The sequence below is a fragment of the Rutidosis leptorrhynchoides genome, chromosome 4, assembly GCF_046630445.1.
Source record: "Rutidosis leptorrhynchoides isolate AG116_Rl617_1_P2 chromosome 4, CSIRO_AGI_Rlap_v1, whole genome shotgun sequence".
NCBI classification, from domain to species: Eukaryota; Viridiplantae; Streptophyta; class Magnoliopsida; order Asterales; family Asteraceae; genus Rutidosis; species Rutidosis leptorrhynchoides.
In genome coordinates, this window is record NC_092336.1 from 514,915,017 (window position 1) to 514,925,880 (window position 10,864).

A 10,864-nucleotide genomic window follows, 5' to 3' on the forward strand; every position below is an offset into this window, starting at 1 on the left:
TTTTTTTATATAAATATCATTTGTTTATTATAATATTACAGAAACAATGATAATAATAATATTAATGATAATTCTAATAAAAATGATAAACTTAATAAAAATGATAATGTTATTAATAGTACTAATTTTAATAATAATAATAAAAATGATAATTTTGAAATATTAATGTTACTTTTAATAAAATAAAAAAAATTGATAATTTTTCTAATAATGATACTCCTAATAATAATAATGATTATATCCCTAATAATGATAATATTAATAATAATAATACTTATATTAATAATAATAATGTGATAATAACAATAATATCAATAAAAATGATATTATTAGTAATGATAATAATATTAGTCATAATAATAATAGTAATTATTATATTTGTAATTATAATCATAATAATAATAATAAATGATAAATAATAACAACAACAACAACAACAACAATAATAATAATAATAATAATAATAATAATAATAATAATAATAATAATAATAATAATAATAATAATAATAATAATAATAATAATAATAATAATAATAATAATAATATAGCAAAGTACAACCTTTGAAGACAAGCTTTTAAAAACAAAATGCCACTACCCAGATTCGAACCCAAGACCTCACGATAACACGCCTTCCTCTCAAACCATTTGATCCATATTGTTTTTTCTGTTTAGATTACCCGAATAATTCCATTTATCATGTATCTCTTGACCCAACTATAAGCCCGACTCAACGTTTAAACTTCACGGCCCAACAGGAAGTAAAAATTAGCCACGGCCCAACAGGAAGAAAAAATTAGCCACGGCCCAACAGGATCTGAAGCCCAACATAAACATATAACTCATCCATATCACTACAAGCCCAAGATTTATAGACTCACGGCCCAAAAGATATGTTGTTAATTAGAAAATAATTTGCCATGGTCGGGGATTGAACCCGTGACCTCATTGTAACCAGACCAAACGCACAACCATCTATTCTGTTTCTCGTTTCTGTTTTACTTCATACCCTACATCTATATATGTATACTTCTTCTTTTTCTAAAACCCAAACGATGAACCAAATCCAGAAACAGATCGATAGAGCTGTATGTTCGTGGTTTTTATCATTATCATCTTTATTGTAACATCTTATCTTAAATAATCATGATTATCATCCTCATAATCAAATGATCACCATCATAATTTTAATCACGCCATATCCATACATCCCGTCAATCATCTATCACCATCAACGTTTTTCATCATCACTTAATATATCGTGTTTCACCATCACAATTACACTGTATCATCGTTATCATCTCACCATCACCATAAACATAATCATAACATAATCAGTATGTTATCGTAAACATTTCATCAAATGGTTTTCCTTCTTTTCGTTCCTTTCGAACAACAGTAACAATAAAGGGATAGTGGTGGTGTTTTGCGAGATTTAAACTGAATTAAAAACATAAGCAACAGCGTATGAGTTACTGTTCATCATCATCTTAAATGGGTTTCGTTTTGATGAGGTTAGAGGCGGCGAGTGGTGGTGGAGCTTGTGGTTAACGGTGGTTCAAGAAGAAGAGAGGGAAAGAGAGATGTAGAGAGAGAGGGGTGGTGTTGGTGGTTGGGCTGTGGTGGTTCTCGGAGGTTGAAGTGAATGGTGGCCGGTGATGATAGGTCAAAGGTTGTGATGGTCCTTCCGGTGGTGGTTACTCGATAATGGTTGAGCAAAAAGGAGATGGTTCGAGCATGGTTTTGGTTCGAGACTCGACTGAAACAGAAAAAAAAAGTGACGAGTAGCAATTGTAGAGGATGTAGCTTCGTTGGTGATCACAAATAAGAGAGGGAGGGATGGAATAAGAGATAGGTGTGGTGAAAGTTTATATAAATTCTCTGTGTTTTGGTATAGGTAATATAATATATAATATAATACATAATAATACTAATATATATAATATATAGAATAACAATCACAAGTTGCACATTATACCTAAAGCAATATATTAATCATTTAGAACAGTGAGCCATCTATGTTTTAACTTATCTACCGACAGTTTTAAGGAACTGTATTATATCGTGACCAATGCTAAACAGTTAGAATATAAAAGTATTGGTAAAAATCCTAAATTTTTAGATTAAATATATTTAATTATTTCACTCATTAACTGTTTGAAACCTGATCAAAAAGGTTCGGTAATTATTTATTTTCTGTACCAATTAACATATACGGAGTACTAAAATTTAAACTAAAAAGATAAAAATATTTTTGACAATTCTAAAATCTTCGTAATCAATTTACAGTCCAACTTTTATTTCAATCCTTCATGAACATATGCAATATCTATATTAAAACTAACAAAACATCAACCGAGTGGTACTGACGTTTACTAATTAGACTCGAAATCATTTATTTTTAATATACTCTCTTTCTATATATAAAGAGTTTTTTTTTTTAAATAGCAAGTTTAACTACTAAATAAATATATTATATATCTTTAAACCATTGAATTTAATATAAATTATATATGTACAAGTAATATTTATATACATATTTATATATATAAATATATATCTATATATTTATAATAATAGTTTTCATTACATCGCATATTATTTTTCATATTTATTTTCAACAATTAAATCATATATTATTTCAAATAATATTTTCAAATTAATGTATATATATCTATTTATATATAGTTGTTCGTGAATCGTCGACAATGGTCAAAGGTCAATTGAATATATAAAACAGTTCAAAGTTTTTGAGATTCAACATTACAGACTTTACTTATCGTGTCAGAATCATATAAGAATTAAGTTTAAATTTGGTCGGAAATTGCCGGGTCGTCACAGTACCTACCCGTTAAAGAAATTTCGTCCCGAAATTTGAGTGAGGTGGTCATGGCTAACCATAAAAATGTTTCCATGACAGATATGAGTTGATAAATGATGTCTTATCATTATTGACTAATATAGATAAAATGATTCGATAAAAATGGTCATGGCTAATATAGATAAAATGATTCGATTAGATACATTTTATTGAGTGAGGTGGTCATGGCTAACCATTATTGACTAATATAGATAAAATGATTCGATTAGATGAAGTGTACGAATGAAGCTGTCACAACAGATTGAGATAGAGATTTAACTTTTGACGTAGTCACGGTGGAAATTAGAAAATAGGGTGCGCCTTAACTTTTAACGTTGTCTTGGTTGAATTTCGGAATTCAAGGGATTTAAAGAAAATCTTCGAAATCTAAAAGATTTGATTCTTCGGCGAATAAGAAAATTAGGATCTCTTTAATTAAATGCGATCATCTGCCTCAAGTGCTTTATCTGATATTTTCACTATAAATTTACCTTTTCCGTTCCCTTACTTTCACTACTTCAATACTTTCTTTCTTAATTCATAATTCCAAGAATTGTGAAAATGCTTAATCTAGTTCTAGTCCTTGATATTTTCTTGATTATCGCATCAATCTCTCTTCTTTTTCAACTACCATCAGAGGAATCTGTTTATGTCTACTATGCTCTAGGGATTATTATATTTCTCATTCTCCCATGTCTTTATATATCTATTCGTATTAATTTACAAGGTTTGTGATTTCAGTGTTGTTGTCGAGTTTTATATTTTCCCTTATGATTCAGAGCTCTTAGCCTTTTTATTATCCTCTCGACCTCTAGTAAAGCGAGCAACGGTCCAGAATTCATAGATATGAATTTCGAAAGGAACATAGTTAATGTTCTAAGAAAGAAATGGTAATAGCACGATCTTGATTCGTCAAATTACCAGAATATCTGGGAAAGATAGAACTATCAAGAAAATATGTTCTTGATATGTTTATATATCACATAAAATGTAAGAGTCGTGTAACATGGCATATGATGACGTTATAATCTGTGAATCATCATGTCCCATTTAGAAACTCAGCATGACTTACTGTAATATAATCACGTTGATCAAGTGTCATTATATTATACTAACTCAGGCATCAATTCCCAACATTACTTCAATAACATTCATATTTTAAGCTCGAAAGTTTACAGAATATAGAAACTAACAGTTTCTATATGATGTAATACTGATAGCACGAAGAGATTAATGATTTCAGATAAGAATAGTTATAAAAATATCTCCAGAAATATGGAGGATATTTATAATGAAAGATACGATAATATCTCTGAATATATAAGATCAGATGATGATAGAAACTATTGTCTGCAAGGGTTTAGAGTAAGGAGCAAGATGTTTACTAAAGACTTTAGCAGACATTGAATCATTTGAATTCTTTGAAGTCAAACTTATTCTTTGTGATTTGTCTACGGCTTTCTTCATAGTTTCGGATACTCTGCTTTTCGGTACTAAATTTTCTATTGAATGTTTCTAATATAATGATACACAGGAAGCACGAAGAGGTATATAATTTCGGACGAGAATATTTATGAAAATATCCTCAGAAATATCGAAGATATTGATGATGATATTTTGGAATTTCTAAGTTCGATGGTTGATGGAGGAAGATTTTCCTCAAGATTTTAACATGACTTCGGAGCAAGATTTTCTCTAAAGATTTCAACGGATCTAGAATTATCTGGATTCTTTGAATATAGGGTATGGTCCTTGTATTTGTCCTTGGTCTCCTTCATGGTTAACTTTATCCGTTTTCCAGTTCCAACGTTTCTGAGCTTTTCCAACATTCGAAGTATCGATTCGTAAATTGGGTGCCATTTCAAAATTTCAGAATTGAAGATCGTAATCCTAGAAGATAATTGTTATATGTATACATATAACTATTGATGTAGAAATGCTACGAGATTCGAAATACTGATTGCTGATTCCCGGTAATTGGTATGGCAATTATTGTTACAGGGTATAGATGAATACAAGATGGGGTTTCAATGAATATAATGATTTTTCGGAAAGTCCAAATTCATTGAAGTTGATGGTAATTTTACTGCTAATGTGGTGAAATATAAACGGTTCTCTGGTAAAGATGATGACAGACAAACTTATATATCGAGGTTATAATAAGGCTAATTCGAATGGAAGTTGCAGTTGATTTGTTGAAGCTGTGATAAAATTGGCTACTTTGAAAAGGATTTGCATTGTTATTTTCGAAAATAACAATGCCAAATAAGCTAACACAGATACGTGTTAAACGTTTACACAGGTTCCGAGTGTTTTCAAGTGCATAACTATATGCCCAAATCTTTCCTCCCGTAGATGAAGTTCGGTTGGTTCATCCTCTCGATTCAGGTGTTTTCAAGAATCATGAAAGGTTTGAACGCAGATTGTAATTGTCAAGATACAAATGAGGTTTTAGGGTGAAATCAAGTGGCAAACTTGAAGATTTGTTTAGTTTCATATGTTATAATCAATATTTTAATTCATTTTAATTGTCCAATGTTGGTAGTCCACAGTCGATATTCCACAGTTGACAGTCCAATAATTCATATATAGCTTAATATATAATATTTGAATTAATTAATACGTATCGTGACCCGTGTACATGTCTCAGACTCGATCACAACTCAAAGTATATATATTATTATAGAATCAACCTCAACCCTGTATAGAGAACTCGATCATTACTGCATATAGAGTGTCTATGGTGATTCCAAATAATATATATAGATGCGTCGATATGATATGTCAAAACCTTGTATACGTGTCCCGATATTTAAAGTGCGTAAAATAAATAACAGAAATTAAATGACGATAAATTAAATTGCGATAATTAAATTGCGATAAATAAAGTGTAATCAGTTAGCTAGGAACAGTTAGCTGGAAACAGTTAGCGTGAATTCTTAACAAAATTTTTCATAGTTAATTAGTCTGTTTCTAACAAATTTTATTTTATCAAATTTTTTCTTCATTATGCCACTTGTTGGATTCTGATAGGTCAAAATCCAAATTTAAAATTGAATGAAAATGGTTATTCTGCGGTGAACGGATACGTATATCGGTGGTTGTAAATAGGATAGTAAACAACTGTTGAATCAGATTCAAAGAATGTACAGTGTAACTTATTAATGTGAAATCTAAATATTTCTCGGGTATTACCTACCTGTTAAAATATTTTCACCATTAACACTTTGTACAAAAGAATTTTTAATTACAATCTTTATGAAAATATACTTACATATATATATTTTCTTTAGATGTAATTATGGATTTAATGAGATAATATAATATTAATCTCATTTGGTTTAACGTCCGAACTAGAATACATAATCTCTAAAACATTAGAGATTACATAATCGCCATGAAGAACGAAGATAATTGATGTAGAACAATACGTAGAACGATGTTTATACACGAGGTATAGGATGAGATGTTGAGTCATGGATTGTTGATGGTATTGATGTTGCTGGTGCTGTTGCTGAAGCTGGTATGTTTTGCACCATATGTTCCAAAGCTACAACTCGAACGCGAAGCTCGTTGACTCATTTCTCCGGGATGATTGTTGATAGAAACGAGCGGATGAATTAGGTTTAGAATTTGAGATAGTATTTAATCGTGACAAGATACTTTAGAAATGAGAGAGAAAAATGTGTTTCGAATAGGTTTGCCTGTAAGTGCTTCAGGTTCTTCGCCAAGAGGGCAATGTGGTGGATGAAAAGGATCACTCTCTTCTCATCTCCATTGATTAAGTCGATTACGAACACATCAGATGAATTGGGGATGGCTGATTGATTAATTCATTTTGGTGACGCTGCTTACAGAGCTTTAGGTGAACATCCATATCGGAATGGCTGTCAGAAATCCGAAGAATTCGAACTGGTTGAGGGATTCATCTCGTACGATCAGATGAACGATTTTTTTTTCTTTTTTTCGATAAGAAATAAATTATAGGATGTAGATTAGTACCCTGAAATACATAATTTATATATGCATATATAATACTAAAATCCCATAAGTTACGGAGGAATCTACGAAAACGGTCAGGTAAAGATAACAATAACAGATACGCTAAGATATGAATTAGCATATACGCTAAGATATGTATTTTATCTATACACTAATCATGCAGTCAATGCGATAAAATGTGTCTAGACTAAGAATAATGAGCAGGTAATTTACTAAGGATGATAAGCAAATGATTTCCGACAAAAATGATAAGAAAAACTTTTGACATGCAGACATGGTCGAAGTCCAGACTCACTAATGCATCCTAACGACTATCAATTAGACACACTAATGCAAGACCTGGTTCGATAAGACCATCGCTCTGATACCAACTGAAAGGACCCGTCCTAATCCATCCGGACGAAGTCCATATCGATTATAAACGATTCACAACAGTTGATTACATCGCGAGGTACTTGACCTCTATATGATACATTTTACAAACATTGCATTCGTGTTTGAAAAGATAAACTTTCATTACATCGAAAGTTGACGGCAAGCATACCATTTCATAATACATCTAACTATAATAGACTTAATAATAATCTTGATGAACTCAACAACTCAAATGCGACGTATTTTGAGATATGCCATGAATGACTCCAAGTAATGTCTCTAATATGAGCTAATGCACAGCGAAAGATTTCTTTCATACCTGAGAATAAACATGCTTTAAAGTGTCAACCAAAAGGTTGGTGAGTTCATTAGTCTAACATAAATAATCATTTCATAATTTTAATAGACCACAAGATTTCATATTTCCATTTCTCATAAACATACGTCCCATGCATAGAGACAAAAATATCATTCATATGGATTGAACACCTAGTAACCGACATTCATAATATGCGTATAAGAATATCCCCATCATTCTGGGATCCTCCTTCGGACATGATATAATTTTCGAAGTTCTAAAGCATCCGGTACTTTGGATGGGGCTTGTTGGGCCCGATAGATCTATCTTTAGAGTTCGCGTCAATTAGGGTGTCTGTTCCCTAATTCTTAGATTATCAGACTTAATAAAAAGGGGCATATTCGATTTCGATCATTCAACCATATAATGTAGTTTCAGTTACTTGTGTCTATTTCGTAAAACAGTTATAAAAGCAGCGCATGTATTCTCAGTTCCAAAAATATATATTGTAAAAGCATTTAAAAAGGGAGCAAATGAAACTCACGCATCTAAATATTGTAAAATGGTAAATAAAGCATTTGCATGTATTCTCAGTCCAAAAATGTAATGAGTAAAAAGGGAATCAAATGAAACTCACCTAATGTATTTTATAGTAAATATACATATAACGACATTGAACAAGTGTAGAGTTGGCCTCGGATTCACGAACCTATATCATTCATATATATATTAACACATATAATTACAATTAAACAAGTTTTATATATTAATATTAATATACTTTATAATTTGTATGTTATATTAATTAATAGTTTAATTATACCTATTTTATATATTTTGGATAATTATATATATGATTATATTAAAAGGTATTTATATATTATATATAACTTAGTTAGCATTTTATAATAACATTTTATTTAAATCAAAATGTAATATTAATATAGTTAGGATATATGCAAAAAATATATTTTTTTATATAAATATCATTTGTTTATTATAATATTACAGAAACAATGATAATAATAATATTAATGATAATTCTAATAAAAATGATAAACTTAATAAAAATGATAATGTTATTAATAGTACTAATTTTAATAATAATAATAAAAATGATAATTTTGAAATATTAATGTTACTTTTAATAAAATATAAAAAATTGATAATTTTTCTAATAATGATACTCCTAATAATAATAATGATTATATCCCTAATAATGATAATATTAATAATAATAATACTTATATTAATAATAATAATGTGATAATAACAATAATATCAATAAAAATGATATTATTAGTAATGATAATAATATTAGTCATAATAATAATAGTAATTATTATATTTGTAATTATAATCATAATAATAATCATAAATGATAACTAATAACAACAACAACAACAACAACAACAACAACAAGAATAATAATAATAATAATAATAATAATAATAATAATAATAATAATAATAATAATAATAATAATAATAATAATTATAATTATAATAATAATAATAATAATAATAATAATAATAATAATAATAATAATAATAATAATAATAATAATAATAATAATAATAATAATAATAATAATAATAATAATAATAATATAGCAAAGTACAACCTTTGAAGACAACCTTTAAAAACAAAATGCCACTGCCCAGATTCGAACCCAAGACCTCACGATAACACGCCTTCCTCTCAAACCATTTGATCCATATTGTTTTTTCTGTTTTTATTACCCGAATAATTCTTTTTATCATGTATCTCTTGACCCAACTATAAGCCCGACTCAACGTTTAAACTCCACGGCCCAACAGGAAGAAAAAATTAGCCACGGCCCAACAGGATCTGAAGCCCAACATAAACATATAACTCGTCCATATCACTACAAGCCCAAGATTTATAGACTCACGGCCCAAAAGATATGTTGTTAATTAGAAAATAATTTGCCATGGTCGGGGATTGAACCCGTGACCTCATTGTAACCAGACCAAACGCACAACCATCTATTCTGTTTCTCGTTTCTGTTTTACTTCATACCCTACATCTATATATGTATACTTCTTCTTTTTCTAAAACCCAAACGATGAACTAAATCCAGAAACAGATCGATAGAGCTGTATGTTCGTGGTTTTTATCATTACCATCTTCATTGTAACATCTTATCTTAAATAATCGTGATTATCATCCTCGTAATCAAATGATCACCATCATCATTTTAATCACGCCATATCCATACATCCCGTCAATCATCTATCACCATCAACGTTTTTCATCATCACTTAATATATCGTGTTTCACCATCACAATTACACTGTATCATCGTTATCATCTCACCATCACCATAAACATAATCATAACATAATCAGTATGTTATCATAAACATTTCATCAAATGGTTTTCCTTCTTTTCTTTCCTTTCGAACCAAAGTAACAATAAAGGGATAGTGGTGGTGTTTTGCGAGATTTAAACTGAATTAAAAACATAAGCAACAGCGTATGAGTTACTATTCATCATCATCTTAAATGGGTTTCGTTTTGATGAGGTTAGAGGTGGCGAGTGGTGGTGGAGCTTGTGGTTAACGGTGGTTCAAGAAGAAGAGAGGGAAAGAGAGATGTAGAGAGAGAGGGGTGGTGTTGGTGGTTAGGCTGTGGTGGTTCTCGGAGGTTGAAGTGAATGGTGGCCAGTGATGATAGGCCGAAGGTTATGGTGGTCCTTCCGGTGGTGGTTACTCGATAATGGTTGAGCAAAAAGGAGATGGTTCGAGCATGGTTTTGGTTCGAGACTCGACTGAAACAGAAAAAAAAAAGTGACGAGTAGCAATTGTAGAGGATGTAGGTTCGTTGGTGATCACAAATAAGAGAGGGAGGGATGGAATAAGAGATTGGTGTGGTGAAAGTTTATATAAATTCTCTGTGTTTAGGTATAGGTAATATAATATAATACATAATAATACTAATATATATAATTTATAGAATAACAATCACAAGTTGCACAGTATACCTAAAGTAATATATTAATCATTTAGAACAGTGAGCCATCTGTGTTTTATCTTATCTACCGACAGTTTTAAGGAACTGTGTTATATCGTGACCAATGCTAAACAGTTAGAATATAAAAGTATTCGTAAAAATCCTAAATTTTTAGATTAAATATATTTAATTATTTCACTCATTAACTGTTTGAAACCTGATCAAAAAGGTTCGGTAATTATTTATTTTCTGTACCAATTAACATATACGGAGTAATAAAATTTAAACTAAAAAGATAAAAATATTTTTGACAAATCTAAAATCTTCGTAATCAATTTACAGTCCAACTTTTAT